Source organism: Agelaius tricolor, unplaced genomic scaffold, assembly GCF_023055355.1.
Source record: "Agelaius tricolor isolate 1412-34295 unplaced genomic scaffold, bAgeTri1.0.p SCAF_19, whole genome shotgun sequence".
NCBI lineage: Eukaryota > Metazoa > Chordata > Aves > Passeriformes > Icteridae > Agelaius > Agelaius tricolor.
Window position 1 is genome coordinate 5,746,582 of NW_027269279.1, and position 17,832 is coordinate 5,764,413.

At 41.5% G+C, this 17,832-nt stretch overlaps 1 protein-coding gene across 2 annotated transcripts in view; it reads left to right on the forward strand.

The window, feature by feature from the left end:
- Positions 1-17,832, forward strand: part of PRKAR1B (protein kinase cAMP-dependent type I regulatory subunit beta) — a 92,867-nt gene that overhangs the window by 15,373 nt on the left and 59,662 nt on the right. The gene's annotated exons all lie outside the window — the stretch shown is intronic.

Sequence of the window (17,832 nt, forward strand, 5' to 3'; positions counted from 1 at the left end):
ACAGGTTAGAGTGTATTCAGACATATTTAATGTTTTCAGAACAGATGGGCCTGATAAACTTTATTCTAGATTACTTAATTAGCTAAAGCAATCTCAGAAGCATTTGTCATTACTTCTGAAACTCAGGCAAGACAGGTCAAGAGCTGAATGAATGGGAAAGAAAAAGCATAATGTCTCTAAAGAGATAAAAGGGAATGACAGGAAAATTGTTTTGTTCTTGGAAAAACTGGAGCAAACAAGTTATGTATAAGCACCTGAAGGAGACCAAGGAGTTCAGTAACAGCCAATGTGACTTAAACAGCTCAACTTCCAGTAATGATTTTGACATTAATGTTTATAATGAGTTCATAAAAAAGCCAGGGAAGTGTGTCTTTAGTGAAACCACTGTGCAGCCTGTGCAACACTGATGGAATTGTACAAATAGCAGGTATCACTGGTCCATCATTCCTGTGGAAGGGTGTATTGAAGGGGTTGTTCTGCTTTTCACCATTATTGTCATTAGTGGCCTCAGTGGGACAGGTGATGAGTGTTGAATTTTTAGCTGACATGAAGATGGGAAGGGCTGCTAAAACACTGGGAGACAAGGGTAGCATTCAGAATTATGCTGCCAGCTTGAAGGAATGTTCTAATAAAAGCAGGATGGATTGACACTGAGCCAAGGGCAGAGAAGTATTCCTTAGGCAGGAAAAACACCTTTATGACTATAAGACAGTTTTGGTAGTTCCTTGAAAAACTATGTGGAACTTATTGTGACTCATGGTCTGAATAATAGTCACTAATGTAAAGCTTTTTTTTGAAAATACCAATGTTTTTCTGGGGTAACTAAACAGAACATGCAAGATGTCCCAGTGTTGGAAAGATTTCAGCTGGAACACAGTGTCCAGTTTGGGCACTGCACTTCAAGGAAAAACAGTTGGAGGAAATTCATGGAGGAGTGGTGGGAATGATCCAGACCTAGATAACATCACTTCTGAGGGGAGAAAGGGATTGCTTGGCCTGCAGAATAAAAGCTGGGGCAGAGGGATGCAATAATAGCTTATAATGGCATGTGGATAATGCTATATGAGTGATAAACTGCTCTGTGGGCCAGAGGGTAAAGAAAATAAATTTTAAAAATTGTTTTCTCCAGTGGGAGAGAGTCAAGCCAGATCCAAGAGGGGGTCTCTGCTTGCTTGGGTAGCTTGTGGAGGCTCCACCACTTGAGGCCATGAAGGACAGATTAGGCTGTGGTCTGCCAGGAGGGACAAGATCAGCCCTGCCTGGCAGCAGATAAGGCTCACTGAGGTCAGGAACTCCTCACCAACCCCACTTTTCTGTGCTTCCATGGTTAGAAAAGACAAAAACTTTCTCTACACTGGTGGTTTCAGTTCTGGCAGAACATCAGCAGCACAGTCCCTCACAGGTGGGGTTACTCAAATGCAGTCAAAGCACATTCCAAGAGTGCAAATTTTGCTCCCTCTTGCAGATGTTGACACAGTTTAATTACTTTGCAATCTTAATGATATCCTGTTAACATGCAGATTTCTGGGGTAATTAGAAGAGGATGAAGTTTGCACATTTCTTGTAGCTTCTTCACCCACAGAGGAGAATCCTTGTACAGAACTGCTGTAAATCCTGATTATGCTGTCAGCATGCTGATGTGCCAGGCACTGAAAGGATAGCTTGTAGGGATGGAAAAAAGGACATTTCAGTAATTTGTTATCAAAACAGGGTGAGAGGCAAAATCTGAAGGACAAATGCTTTTTCTTACACTGTGCTGATTGCACATCATGATCATGGTCTCTCCTATCTGTTCCCTGTGTCCCATTTTCCTCTGTCCTGTCATGGATATGTGGTAGGAGTGAGAAGAGACCTGCACAGGCTCCCTTGTGTATGCTGCAGGTGCATTGTGGACTCTTTGCTTTTGCAAACTAAGGCTTGGCCAGGTGGGTTCTGCCTCTGCTGTCAAAGGATTCAGGAGCTGCTGGGCTGTGCACTGGAGCATGGTCAGGTACAGACCATTTCCCTGCTCAGAGATGTGTCTAGAGGCCTCCTTTGAGCCTCTTGATGAGCACAGCAGGCTATAGCTGACATCAGGAAAAAGAAAAGGAGCCCACAGAAGGATGCATATTCTGCTCTGCAGACAAGATTGAAATGAAGGAATAAATTGACATCATGCTCTTGCCCTTGTCTGGTTGCATTTGTCAAGTGTGGAGAAGTCAGCAAGTCAGAGCACACCATTGCCATCACTTCCAGTCTGCATCTTCTTAATGCAAATATGTAGTTCAGGGAAGTAAGTGGTAAATTACTTCATTTGGGCTCTTGCAATGGTGGAAGGCTGGGTAAGGTTATTTTATTTTCTGTGCTGCAGTGGTGGTGTTTATTAGCTTCTGTTTGTGCATTCTACACTGAAGATATTATCATTGTTTTATCTAATTTCATGTTTGACCAAAATGTAGGAGGTGTTCAGGTGGGGGAAGGATGGACTAGCAATTTCTCATTTGCAATGGATGACTCTTACATTTTTTCTTTCTTCAAAAAGATATTTGTGTTGGCCTGCTCTGACTTGTGTTGCACTTGCTGCTTGGCAGCTGTGAAACTTAAACCCTTATTTATAAAGGCAGAGTGTAGCATACAATCTCTGTGTCAGAAATTCCACATGAAGGGTTGGTTGCATGAGAAATCATGCTGAAGCTAAGGTAAACAAGTATCTTTTTGCACTGGTGTTGGAAATACTTTGGTTCAAGTCTTATTTTAGATCACATCTTTCCCTGTGCCGTGCTTCAGATGGGGCTGCCATCCATGTCCTACACACACAGAGCCTCTGGTGTAAAATTATACTGAAAAGTGCAGTGAAAGGGAAATGTAACTGCAACAGTACCAAAAGCAGCAGAGCTACTTATCAGCAACCTTTGCCAAGATGTTCAAGAGCTGCTAACATTGCAGAGAGCAGTGCAGCTCTGTGGAGTGACCTGGCAGTCCACTCTTTTCTCATGGCACTTGGTTAAACTCTGGAGTGAAGTCCTGGTTCTCTCAAAGCCAGAGGCAAAGTGCCCACTACCTGGAGTGGGAATGTGGTTTTAGCTGTGAGGAGCTGCTGTTCTTATTTGAATATATATAATATGCTTTGTCTTGAGGGGAATTTCCTTGCTGATCTTATCCCTTCTGGCTCTAAGGCGATCTCACGCTTCAGACCCGCTCTGAAGATGATTTAGGGTTTGCACCAACATCCCCCCTTTCCTTTGACCAGTGCTGCCTGGGAGTTTTGCACATGGCTGAGGCTGGTGAGGCCAGTGCTGTGCCACTGCTCTGCCTCTGCAGCCACTGAGGGATTCCTGTCTGTGCACAGATAGAATTACACCCAGAACTTGGCAGCGCTCTATTTCCTCTCCCACTCCTGGATATCCAGCAGATTAACGTCCTCTAAGGCCTCCTAGTTGTGAAATGGTGTATAAAGTCAAAATTGGTGACAAGGGGCCAGCCTGAGTGACCTTTTTCTGACCTCTTGTGATTAATCTCTTCTAACCCAGCAGTGTAGCTGTGAAGATTTTCCATTGTTCATCACGTAATGCTGGAATACAAGCACGCCCCCTTGGCTCTGCCGTGATGTTGAATAGTAAAGGGAAACAAGAGAAAGAAATTATTCATTTTTCTGCTGTGGATAAAAATAAAAAAGTCACTTTTCATCATTTCAGTGACAGGATGTTGTGTCTCTACTGGACAGGGGCAGCCACTGAGAGGGGGGCAGTGGGGAAGTTCAGAGGTGAGCTGCTGTGGGAATGGAGGCTGGACCCAAGGCTGGTGATTGCCAAGGAGGAGAAGGAAATGGAACTGAAATTACCAGTAGGGGAGAGAGCAGTGTGACAGTGTTCACAGGGGTCCCAGGACGAGGGAAGAAATGAGAATGTTGACTCCATGTTTCAGAAGGCTGATTTATTATTTTATTATATATATATATATTATATGAAAACTATACTAAAAGAATAGAAGTAGGGATTTCATCAGAAGGCTTGAAAGGAAAAGAAGTGGAATGGAATGATAATAAAATCTTGTGACTGACCAGAGTCTGAGACAGCTGGACTGTGATTGGCCATTAATTAAAAACAACCACATGAGACCAGATCACAGATGCACCTGTTGCATTCCACAGCAGCAGATAACCATTGTTTACATTTTGTTTCTGAGGCCTCTCAGCCTCTCAGGATTTTTCATAAAATATCATGGCTACAGAGCAGGGCTGAGAGCAGCAGGAGTGTCACTCCTGCTTCCAGGAAGTGGAAAGGTTAAATGCTCACCACATCTGTGTGTAAATGCTATGTCAAACTTGTTCATCAAGGAGTGAAGAGAGTGGAACAATGTTTAGCTAATGTAATTTTTGGAAGCATTTGTTACTAATGTGCAGGCAGCTGTAAGGCTTGCAACAGCTTTCAGAATATTTTGGTATATTTTATTACTTGCATTATTAATAAATTGCTTTCTTTGAACAGCATAATGGTGTGAAACAGCTTTGAAAGCAAAGGATACAAAATGGTATTTAATGCTTTTACTAAAATGTTGAGCTCTTTTGAAGACACAAAAAAAGTACCAAGAAATGAACTTGAAGACTCTGTATTTATTTCAGCAGTACACAGTGTTGTGTTTACTCTTGTGTGTTCCCTGAAAGGCAAAGGTGGGAGGATAAAGAGCATTTTTTAATACCTGTGCTTGTTGGGACCAAGATGTAAAGATGAACGTTGGCACTTTGCAGACCAGGTTCATCAGCCTTGCCTTATTTACCATTTTTGTTGTTCTCCCCAGCTGCTCCATGTCCTGCTTGTTTCTTTTAATTTTTCACAGCAATGGGATATTTTTGAGTCCTATTTAGGATGTGATCACTGTAATCAGTGGTTCCTTTCCTGCAAAAGTGCTACTTTGGCCATGAATCTTCACCATGGATTTATGCTGGTCACCTCTCCCTTAATATTCATAGCTGTTGTGTGTTTACTTTCAATATATCTATTTTCTCAGACTGTTTCTTCAGTTTGTAATCATTTTACATCCTAAAGTTTTTTGAAGTGCTTGAGCTCCTTTGCAGCAAGGTATTGTCTTCAAATTCAGAAAACGCACTTTTCATTTGGGTCGCTAATGGCTTGGGGTTTCTTTCAATACAGGCATAAATTATCATGAGAAAAGTGGCTTTCCATAGCTAACAAGTGAATTTTAGTTGTTCTACTGTTGATCTCATATTGAAATCCTCTTGAAACTTCTGGTGATTAGTAAATTTTAAGGACATTATTATTGCCATCAGCTTTATTCACTTCTGCATAATACCATGTTTTATTAAAGCACTGGCTGCAGGCCAGCTGGAAAGCCTCATACATGTGGAGGAAACCTAAGACTGCACCATTCAGGAGCAAGATATTTTAGAAACAGGATGCCACAGCCATGACATATTCATTACACATCCTGTGTTTGCCTTGCATTTGTAACTTAAGTCTTTTGTCAAAAAACAAACACAGATTTAGCTTCTGCCTGTGCTTCATATATGCCTACAGTGTGCAGAACAGTGCAAGAAAAATTCCACCTTAGATAGAAAACTCAGGGTATGCTTCCACCATTGATTTAAGCTGAATTCTGAGCTGGTACCAAAGGATGAAGGAACAGTGAGTGCCAGACCTTGGTTGCATGTTCCTGCTGCTCTCGTGGCCAGGTGAGCCAGAGCAGCTCTCTGAAAAGTGATCCTGCCCTGCAGGGTTATTTTCAGCCAGAGCAGGTCCTTCCTGTCACCCTGTGCCTGGCTGCCAGAATGCTTTGGCAAGGGGAAGGATGGAGTGGGCAGGGCAGGATCTCCCCTTATGGCAGCAGCAGGGGCCCAAATCAAACCAAGTGCTGGCAAAAGTGCACCTTAATTTCCATTCTAGTCCCTGGACAAGGCTAAGGATGGAAATAGATGTGTGTACTAAGCTTTGCCAAGAATACCCAAGACCTTGAGCTAAACCACTGGGAAGATGAGAGATGAAAGGAAAGAATAAGAGATGAGAGAGAAATTGCACAGCAAGGCATGGCAGTGGGGGCTGAAGGGCTTTGCTGATCCATAATATGGCTTCCTTGAGTTACATCAGGATTTTTTTGGTGACCAGAGTTGGATGGGATCCTTCACCCTCCTTTTTGGGGGTAGCAGAAGAGAGAGGAGATGCAGCATGATCCCAGTTTTGTGCAGATAATCCCATGAGGGTTTGTAAAGGTGTGAATGCCCCACCTGTGCTGGAACTTCAGGAGATTCAGCAGACAGTGGTGGCTTGGGGGCAGAGGAAGTGTGAATATATATTCCAAATATATTATGCATGTGTAACAGGTCTGGTACTGAAGAAACTGGTGCAAATCTCCTCACTGTGTGGGAGATTTTTTTCTGATCAACACTGGTATTGGATGATTGGCCTGTCCTGCGAATTCTAGTTGTAAACAACCAAAAAGAGGAAACTCAGATTTACCAAGGGACACTAAACAAAGCTTTTCTTCTTTGGGTGACACCAAGCTATTTTCCAGGTAAACTGCCTTGCAATCCAGCTTTTCTTTGTGCCTTTTGTGCCTTGTTTATGGCCTTGATTCCTCACGGGGTTTAAAAATGTTCTGTTTAACTGTGAGTTGTTCCATTGGCTGGCTATGGATGTCAAAGGAACTATTCATGTGTTTAAATGGAAACACACTCAGCCTTGCTGAATTGGAGCTTGCCAATGAGAAATACTACTTAAACTTGAAAAAAATACAGATTTTGGAGACAAGAATCATCTGGCAGCAGAGATGGAAATGAAACCAGGTAGAGTTGCCCAGCAGTCTGGAAAATAAATGATCCAATTCTCCATTGAAGGATTAGCTGTGAATTTAGCACTGACTTTATTTTCCAGTACATCCATCTCATTTGTCCAAGAATTATTGTCTTTAATTACCATTGTGGTGCCTGCAGGCAGCAGTCTTTAAATTAGTTATGCAAAGTTGTGCTCTCAGCAGTCACCCAGAGATTGTATCTGCTTTGGTACCAATCCCCTTACAACAGCCTGACAGCATCAGCAGAATGTGCTTTTTGTGATGTCAGGATTTGGCCTGGTAGGTAAGCTGCTCTCTTAAACAAAACTAAAAGCACACACATTTGGTATTTATGGATATTTTTATCTCTAGAAACAAATACTGTCAGTTTGTAGCTTTTTAGGGGTTGTGATTCACCCCCAGTGTTTTGTTAGACAGTTTATATTCTTCATCACAAATACTGGCGGCGCCATGCCTAATGGGGGTTATTTTTAATTCTGCATAAAGCACTGGTTTACATATGGGCAGCATGTCACCCATTCTGAAAAACAGAGTTAAAGCAGAGAAGTTATTTACATAAATCCTTTTTAGATCTAGAAAAAATAGCCTGAGGCAAATAGTATTCATGCATGCTCGTGAAACAATCTTGAGTCTAAACTTATCTCTCTATATATAAAACAGAAAAATTATGACTACTGCTGAATTTAACAGGGCTTGTAAAATTTTTCTACCGCTGCAGTATACACGACTGTGCCTTTGTGTACTTCTTTACACAACAATTAGCTGGCAGTGGCTCTGCAAATACATTACTCAATGCTAAGGCTTTCCAGAATTAAACACAAAGGTTAAATAAAAGAACGTCCACTCTTCTCAGCAAGTCTTTGTCTTTGCATCAGAGCAGCTGGAAGCGGTGATTTGTCTTTGTGCAGGGATGAACGAGGGTTTGTTTCAACCAAAGCTCTTTAAAATGCTGCTTCCTTTCTTTCACCCCCCAGAAGGGTTGCAGGTAACCTGTCACCAGCCACTCCTGGCTCTTCATGAGGTGTCTGATTCTGCAGCCCTGCAGGGCTCCCAGAGCCTGGTGCCTTTAAGTGGGGTGGGACTGCTCCTGGAGGATCAACTCTGTGATTCTTTGTTATGCATTTAGAGGAGGATGTTCAAAGAGCTTAAATGGACTGGATATTCCCACTGATTGATATATAGTGGGAAGTGAATGTTTAACTCCTCTAAGGTTCTCTCGAAAATCCCCACCTTGCATTCTGAATGGTTAGAGCTGTGCATTTCCATGATGAGGTGACATCTGCTCAGTAACACCGTGTTTGGGAAGGCAGGAACTGCCCTTCAAACAAAAAAATACTCTATAACACTGCAAGATTTAGTAGTGAGATTTTTCTTCTGTATAGAAGGAGAGAATTCAACTCAACAACCAGATGAAATTTCTCTGTCATTCCGGTGCACTTAATGGGAATACCAAGTGTAACTTATTTGACTGTTAGGCTGCTAACTCTCTTTTAATGAAAAAAAAAACCCTGACAAACCCAAACAATGATTTAGTTCTTGTTTTACAAGTTCCTTACTAAAGACTTTGACCTGAAGTACATGGCGTCTTGTGAGGTAACAGCTGGTCTATCATTGTCTTCGGAAAAAAGCAACAGTTGCTAAGATTTGGAGAAACAAAGATGGTCTTTGAATCAACTGGAACAGCTGTAAGAGACTGACACACCATGCACTGTCAGCTGCTAAATTCAGATATTCAGACTGCCCGAAATGGGATACTTTAACCCTTGGGCACCACCAGATTCCTTTTCTCTCTTTTTTTCTTTTTTTAAAAAAAAGCAGAAAAAGAAATTGATTTTTCAATCTGCTTTTTCCTTTTTGCTTTCAGAAATTAAAAAACAAAAAAAAATCCCCCAAACTATCACTTTCTTTGTAGGGAGTTTGTCTTTTTTGTATTTATTCAAGTCTGATTTATAAATCATCCAAAGACATGCTTGTTGACAGCTGAAATTTGCATTAGAAAAGGATAATGTACTTCTCTGTGTGGTGCATTAAAATGAACATATAATAGTGCATATCCAAAAAACAGCATCAGATGCTATTTTAAGGCACTCAGCATCTTCCCAGTTTTGTATGTGGAGACTGTATTTAGTTAATTGAAACAGAATGAAGGTGAATTTATCATATGTGGGAGGGAAAGGTAAGTGATAGCAACAACCTCTTTAAAAGACACATGTTAGATCCATGTGAGATCCAAAAGCTGGTGGCTGAAGTTGGGCACATTCAGACTGGAAAAGTTTAGTTTCTCTTTTTAGAGCAATCAGGGAACTGATCCATAATTTAAATTAGCTTGGGATGTGGCAGATTTTTCCATTGCTTGAAACCTTCAGATCAAACTTGGCTCCCTGCTCTTACTGGTCCTCACAGTACGTTCTGAAATGCTCCAGAATATTGTGAGGGTTTTTGTTGGGTTTTTTTTTTTTTTTCAAAGATGGCAAAATGTGATGACATGAAAATTGATTTCACTTAAAGAAGAGTCAGCAGCCATCTCTTGCTAACAAAACACTTGTATGACATGGGCCCTCCTGAAAGCCAAGCTCTCACAACTTGGAGCCCAGCTGGGTTTTGGATGTCTGAAACAGGCCCACGCTGGGACTCTTGCTAGGCTATTGTTCCATCTCAGCTACAAAGGATGGGGTTTTATTTAGGAGAGATTTTGTAGCTGGTGTTGGATGGTGGCAGGGAAGCTGTGCACGGTGTGGCTGCTCTGGTTGGTGATGGAGAGGGTGAAGCACCCAGGAGAGCTGCCCAGAGCCCCACTGGTGAGGAGCTCTGCTGCCCAGGCCAGGAGCCCAGTGCTCAGCACTGAACACTCTGTTTCCTTGCCCAAACAGCCATACTGACTCAAGCTTCTTCCTAAGCCATTTTCTTCAGTATTTCCCAGCTTGGCTTCTTCCAAAAACTCTTCCTGATCACAGCTAACCTATCTCCATGTGTCCTACACCATCTGAATAACTGAAAGATTGGCAATTATCATCACTGTTTGCAGGATCAAGCTTAGTTTATTCTGTTTGTGGATATAACCATGTGAAAAAAGTAGATTTGCACCATGATCCCAGAGGATTTGAAATTTTGAAACTTTGCTCATGTGAGTGAATGTCCTAGAGCAAAGGCTGACACACAAATTGAATAATTTTCCAGATGTGATAATTGAGGTAAGCAGAATAAACTGCTCAGTCTAGAGCTTTGATTCTAATCAATAGGACAGCACTTGATAGTCTGTTACACATTTACAGTTACTACAAGGTCCACATAAAGGCTAGACCTCCTGCCATCCCTCTCTGCATTTGCAATGAAAGACCAAGTCTGCTGTCATTAAGCCAAATTCCAGCTCTGTTTTCCACATCTCTGTGTTTTTCATGTCTGATAGTCTGAGAGATCTATTTCCTGAAAGTCAGGGAGAAACAAGAGAAACAAACCAACAGATTTACATATATTCTGAATTTAATTTCTTCTTATATTATTCATTGTTGAAAAGATTTTTAAGGAGACTTTGCTGCTACCTTTGGATTGCTTGCTCTTCTTTTCCCTAACAGAGGCACATCATTATTGTATGAGGTGAATGGGAATTACTTTTCCGTATCCAGAAATAGACTTTGACCTCTTGGCATCCTAATAATTCCCAGAACAGCCAACTGAACCTTCACCATGATAGACTGGATTTGCAATATTAAAATATTGTAGCTGTGCCCTGACTTCAAGTCCTGACAGTTTAATCACTGCAGTTGACCCATGTTCCTCATAGAGCTGCTTTCTGCAATGTGGTTACAACATCCATGCAGATTTTCCTTTGCTTTTAGAAACCTGGTTTAAAATAGTGAACTTGTTTCGTCCAAGTTTACCTACTGTTCCTTAATGCTATGAAATGTGTCATATTTCTTCTCTTATTTATTAAATCCTGTGCTTTGACTAGAACTTATTTCCAAGAATATTAAATTATTGTTCTATTATTAGAGCACAAGGTTTGATTCCTTGACAGGTTGACAAGAGCTGTGGAACACTTTGCAGGAGCAGACCTTCCTGATCAAAACTGTCCTCAGCAGCATCAGTCAGTTTACCCTGGTACCAAAACATAGTTGGAATGAAGCTGCTCAGTTGCTCCAGCAGGGTGTTGTGGAATCTGGGACTTAATTCTCTCTTTTTCACAGTCACCCCACCCTCTACACTGACAGGCACATTCAGAGCAGCAGCCACCAGCCCTCTGCAGGTCCTGATCCCCTGCACACACGTCCTGGTTGGGCTGCTCAGACATTCCAGCATCTGTCAGGCTTCTTGGCCATCATGTACCACATTAACACAGACTCATGGCCACATGTCTCCTGCCATTTCCTAGTAATAAGTATTTATAATAAGCATCTAGACCACAAAGACAATAAACCTACTAATTTGGTGCACCTTGGAATCTTCCTTGTCCTGCAGGGTTATTTTGCACAGCCTTCTGAGTGTTTTCATTTACTGTGCTCTCTGGCTCCTTCGCTTCCTTCCTGGTTTAGGATTTTAACCAAGCACTCAAGATCACTTTAACATGCTCAGTTTGGTTCTTTTTAATTACCTGAGCTATGTGTCATTGTGTCAGAAGATTTAGATTTCTTTTGCAGCAATTTGCTGTGAAAACAGTTACCTTACAAATACAGTTATTGTTTCTGTGAACTATGTGCTTTTAGAACAGGTTCATTTTCAAAGGATGCTTTCATGGAAAACAAGGTGAAATTATGTGGGAACAATGGAGATTCTGCAAACAATTCTGATAGGTAGTTCCTTTCTTCCTTCCAAGGCTTAGTGTTAAAATCAGATTTGAGTAGCAAAGATACAGGGGAAAAAAAAGGAAAATACAGAGTGATGTTGTATCCAGACTCCAGAACCACGTTCTGAAAGCCCATGGGTGAGCTAATGAACAATTCATGTGATGGTTACATGGAGCTTATTTCTGAAAGGTTTCTCCACATCTCTTGTTTATCTGTTTCATTTGTTTGGTTGCTTTGTCCCAGTGCCGTAGTGACACCCTCTGGCAATGGCAGGATAGCTTCATTGCCATTAGGGAGCTCTTCAGCAGCAATCTGTGAGCAGCCTCATGGGAAAGGCATTGCTGTGCCCTGTCCTGCCTTCCCTCAGAGCTGGTTTGGCTCCAGATTGAAATTCTCACATGTAAAATTAAAGTTAGCATTGTACATGATGGCTAATTGATACAAAATTCAAGCACCATGCAATAAACAGTGTTGGACATTTTGTTCTGGTGAGTTGGACTTTTCTTCTGGTGAGCAGCTTGAAAAGTTTCCCTTTGTACTTAAATGAATTTGTTTACATCAACTCTGAAGCACACTCTTCTCTTCTGGAGCACAGGCTCTGAGCCAAGCCTTAGCCATGTTCTGGCTGTGGTGTGGCTCTCACCAGAGCTGACAAGACTCACTGATCCCTTCTGCTGGGAAATAACACACATTTTTAAAGATGGAAAGGCTACTGGGAGTTTTCTATCCACTGTTAATTTTTTATATTGCATTGGTAATGCTTTTATTTGTGCTGATTTACATGATGGGTCACAAAATGCAAACTTCCTGCAGCTGACATTTTTCCAGGCAGTAAAAAGAAAAACCAGTGAGTTTTTGAGGCAATTGGAACAGCAAAGTGGGGTGGATGAGGCTTGGAAAAAGGCATTAAGGTGCCTAAGTTCTATTAAAATCAAGGTTTTGGAAAGCACTTAATGTTTTTTGTCATATCTAGGTCTGTGTCTCATTTTGATAAGCAACCTTGTGCATCTGCAGAGCAAGCTGGTAATACAGAATTATGATTTGGGGCAAAACTGTGCCAGATCCCTCACTGGGCCTCTCAGCAACCTGAATTAGCCCAGATACAGAAGTTTGTGCTGCTGGGCTCCAGCAAAGTTAAAGGGTTATTAGGGAGAGCTCCATGGATAAACGAGGAGGGGAGGTTCTGGGATGAAAACCTTTGGTTGCTCTGTCCCACAGGGACTTGTGCTGACCTGCTTGGAACGAGCCCTCTCCAGTCTCAGGCAGCATCTGAGCTGTCCTGGATGGATTCTGGGGACTCTGGGCTGGGACACAGGGATTTCTCAGCACCGGGATGAAATGTGAAGGTCTGGCTCAGCTTCTGAGAGCAGCCGTGGTTGTCTCTGCCACCTGGGGTCACTGTGATCAAGGTTATTAAAAACGAGAGGTATAAAGTAACAAAGAGCATAGAAGCAGTAAAAAACATGCTTCCCAACCCTAACCCCTGGAGGCTAAAATTGAGATTACCACAAGTATACAAATTAGTTGAAATTTTTATTGTAAGTGAGAAAACGAAGCCCCATACTTCAGTGTGTAAACAGCTCTACTTTAGCAGGTCTGGGATTTGTGTAAAGCAAACATGGACTATCACAAGGAAAGTGTTGCCTCTTGTACCCTTTTCTTACTGCATTTTGTCTCTTCTACCTGTTGGCTCCTGCAGTGTGTTACAACTGGCTTTGAAGGTCCTTGGAGCTGTGTAGTTTTGTGGCTGAGAAATCTTCTGTGGTCTTGATGCTGATCTGGTTTAATCCCTGAACTGCTTCAAAATCTCAGTGGCTGTTCCTGTTATTTACACATGTTAGATTATAGGGGAGTCTGAGACATTTTAAATCTTCACCTATCTTACAGAATTTCTCGAGTGTGCTATTAATGAAACCTTTGTCTCAGCTAACCCCCCATGATATATTATGTCCCAGCAGTACTTCTTAAAAGCACTTTGGCCAAATTTTCAGGCTGGCCTAGGCTTAAAGTTGTCAAAATATGTATTTATGTTAAAACTCCCCCAAATGCTGTGGGGATGTAAATCTTTCTGTGGAGACTGTGAGAGAGGAAGGGCTGTTTGTGCACTGGCAAAAGAGGAAAACCCAGATGATGCAAATTCAACTTCCAGGCCCATCTCCTGTCAGAGCAGCACTGCAGTGTGGAGCTGCTCAAAGCTGGGCATCCCTGCTGCTCTCTGAGTTCTCTCTAACTCAGCTGCAAAATTGATGCCTTGTGCTCTGAAAGTCTAAGCTAAAGCAGAAAGACATAGAAACCCTTTTTACACTCTCTTCTGCTCACAAATTCTTTTATAAAGGCCTGTAGGTACCCAGAGAACAGAATTATGGAATTCTACTGTTGTACCTGCAGGGGGTGGCCACCACTGGAGCTGAAGGAGTTAATGCATATCTGTGGACTGCACCTTTTAGCTGAAGATTGCTGGAACTTCTAGACAACGGGGCTGTACAAGACACTACATGGAATTCAATCCATTCTTTAGTGGGAAAAATCAGTAAATTGTTTTTTTTTTAACCTTTTTTGTCCTTACTAAATGAAAAGTGCATGATAGGATCACAGAACGGTTTAGGTTGGAAGGGAGCTTAAATATAATTTTGTTCCAACCCCCCTGCCATGGGCAGGGACACCTTCCTCTATCCTAGGTTGCTCCAAGCTCCATCCAACCTGGCCCTGGACACTTCCAGGGATGGGGCAGCCATAGAAAACCCTCACAGAAAAAGAATTCCTGTATAATTTCCTTATAATGTGTGTAATTTTCTTAATGCTTTTGTTGACATATCTGTGCATTTGATTAGATAAGAAGTACTTCAGTTACAGGTCTAGCTGAAGGAGAGCAGGGTGGAAAACAGTAGTAGTGTTCACAGTAGTGTTCCTTCACAGCTCTCTGCAAGTGGAAAGCATCCATTCCTTGCAATCCTGGAGGATTGTATAGTCAGAACTGCCTCCTGTGCCTTTTCAAATGAACTTTGCATCACTGGCACCACCCCTAAATAAAACTACTTAGCATCTTTTGTAGTTCCATGATATTCAAAGCATCTCTCAGAACCAGATTTTAGCGCTATTATAATCAGCGTTCTTTGGAGTAATTAATTATGTATCCCATCACGAGGTCAGAATCAGAACATTATGTTTTCATCTCTTGTAGTGAGATAGCTCCTCGTGCAGGCTATCATGCTGCTGTACACATAATTAGTGCTATATGAAGAATATAAATTAACATGTTAGTTTGGATGGGAATGTTGATGAGGTTGGAAAGGCGTCATTAATACGCTGCACAGTGCAAAATAATACTTCTGATTTTAGCTTCCTTTGCTTTTCCTTTCAACCAGTTAAGCTAAAAATACTGCACAGCTGCTTTCCCTTTACACATGTGGAAATGTGTGGAATGTGAAGTAAGGAAGAGAATTGCAGCCCTTTGGGTGAGAAAGCGCGAGGTTCAGTGCTGAGGCACCAGGCTGTGAGCAAAGGAGGGCTCAGGGCACCTCTGGGGCTGCAGGGATGCAGGGGCTGCTCCTCCTGGGGCAGCATCACTGTGGGGCTCACAGCAGGGCGGGCTCTCTCCTGGCTGGTTGGGGTCCAGATAAATTCTGATTGCTGGTGCAGATGCCACCGCACTTCTCTAAGGCTTGAGTGGTTTCAAACACTGTAGAGCTTGAGCTGTCCCTCAGATGCACGTGGTCAGTCCACAGTTAATGGGTCAGATAGAAGATTTAGGCAGAAGAAAAAGATCCTTACGGATCTTTTAAATCAGTATTTATCAATGACATCTATCAATTGATATCAATTTATCAATGGCATCTAACTGTGTCAGCTCTCGGGGCAATGGAGAATCCAGCTGTGGGATCTGATCTGCAGCTTGATAGAAACTCTGTGCACTGGAGAAGCAGAAAGGATGAATGGCACCAAAAAGCAAGCCATGGAAAGCTTTGTGAGGTATATTTATTTTAATATTAGGTGGCTCTTAAAGGTGCTCTTTTCCTGTTGTGCTCTGGGCTTTTTATTAAGAAGGATAAGCGACCATTATCTATGTTGAAGGCTTTTTGGATATCCCTTGTTATTGTGGCTGATGAATAGAATTACAAAGTGAGTGTCTGATCCCAAAAGTTGATCTCTGCAAACAAAGTTATAAGCTGCAGGAGCTCCGTGGACGTCAGTGGGAGCTGCTGGAGGAAGGAGGATTAATCAGTATTAAATTGGTGGCCAAAGTAAAGGAGCTGTTGACAGGGAGCAAAACAACAGAAAATATTGGTAGGAGAGAATTAAATTGTGCTATTAGATGGCTCTTTTGTGGAACTAAATCAGAAAATTGCTAATTAGTTTTTGCAAATTCTGGGAGTTGTTTAAACTTGGCTGCCTTTCACAGTTACTAGAAGTTTCACATAAAGTCAAGTAGATTTCTAATGTGATTGAATTAATGTTTTCCCTTTACTGGAGTCTTCTTTTTCCTTTCCTTATTTTTATTGATTTAAAGTGCAGGAGTATAATATTGCATCAATGCAACCTTGCATAGATTGCAAGCATATGACTTAAAACCCAGAAATTTTCCTAACAGTCATTTTTGAAAATTTCCTTTTAGAAATCTTTCCTTTTAGTTTTCTTGCTGTGTTTTATTTCATTGCTCCCAGATTCAGCCTCTTGGTAGTGACCCAGCTTTCCAGTCACAGAGGCATGAAAAATCAGCATAATTAAAAATCATATATTAAAGCAACTTTATAACAGTTTTCTTTTCTGAAATGCAAATGAGAGATAAGAGAAGACTCACCCGTGTTTGCTCTGTGTCTTGCTTGAAAAAAAATCCATCTACTGCACTTGGAGACGTGATGCTGGTAGGGTATTGCAGTTATTTTTATTGAGAACTCAGGGTTTAACTCAGACAACGCTCTTAGTTCCTGACTCACAATGCTGATTATAATTTCTGGTCAACTTTTATTCTCTCCCTATCTCTATTGCCATGGAATTCACAGTGATGCCACTCTGCCTTTTTCTCTTAAATCCATTGGGTTTACATTCTGGTAATTTTCCACTTTTTTTCTCCTCCCGGCCCTCGGCGCCTTGCCTCACAGCTCTCTTCCACTTTGCAATTTCTGATTTATTTCTGGCATCTGTTCAATTTCAGAAAAAAAAAATTCTAGTCCGTGAGTCTTGAAAGGAAATATAAATTCCATTTTTATCAACATTCGTCAATTAAAATCCAATACTGCAAAGCCTGTTTATAAATAACTTGACTATTCCAAATTTATGTTGATAATACCTCACACCATTCATGCCATGCATATAGCACTTTCATATGGCAGATGAGGAGAGGTGTTTCTGTGAGACTATATAAATTTACAAGTACAGAAATAAAATCCATTGACTACACCCCAGTGTCACACTTGCTGTGTGTACGTTCACACTCACACACTTGTGCATCTAAGTTGCTTTGAAAGATGGACTTGTATGTGATTATCTGGTAAGATATAAAACTGAAGCCTGAAATCTGATCTCTTGAGTTTTTGTTTAGGGCCAGATTCTGGAAAATGATTTGACTTCTGATTCAGGCAAAATCCCCTGAATATCTTTTTCTGGCAATATTTTTGAGAACAGCTGATCTTTTCACATTTTTTCCGTTTGGGTTAGAAATCTTAAGAGAGTAACCAAGATGCCACTGAAATACTGATGTTTGCTCGCTGGGAGGAAAGTGCAGCCCATACAAATGGAGCCATAATTCTGGCATTTTTCTCTGGTGTGTTTCAAAGCTCTGGATGATAGATAATGACATTAAGGAGAGTGAGTTGAAGTTAATTGCAAAGCATTGCTTATTAGGTTTGAAAGAGATATAATCACAGGGCATTCTAATTCCTTAAGACACTGATTAATATAACAGCTACAGAGGAAAAACTGGCAGGGAATACGTTTCTAGGGAGTTTGCAGGATTGCTGGTTTATGCATTTTCTTTTACAGCCTACACAGTTGGAGATAATTCAGAATCTTACTGTTTAAGAGTAAGCCAAGTATCTAAAATCTTGTGACCATATTTAGGGATGGATGAAATGTTTTTGTTAAAATAGCTCACACTCCCTCACACATGCCCGTATTTCTGTCCGGCCTTCAGGCCGGTGAAAGGAAGAAACAGGAGACCTCAGAGACTTCCTTTGCCTTTCTTGTGATCCCTCAGCTGGGTGTTAATGATCTCACACTGCTTATTCCAGAACCCAAACATCTGCCTTCCCTCTGGGCTTGCTTGAATCAC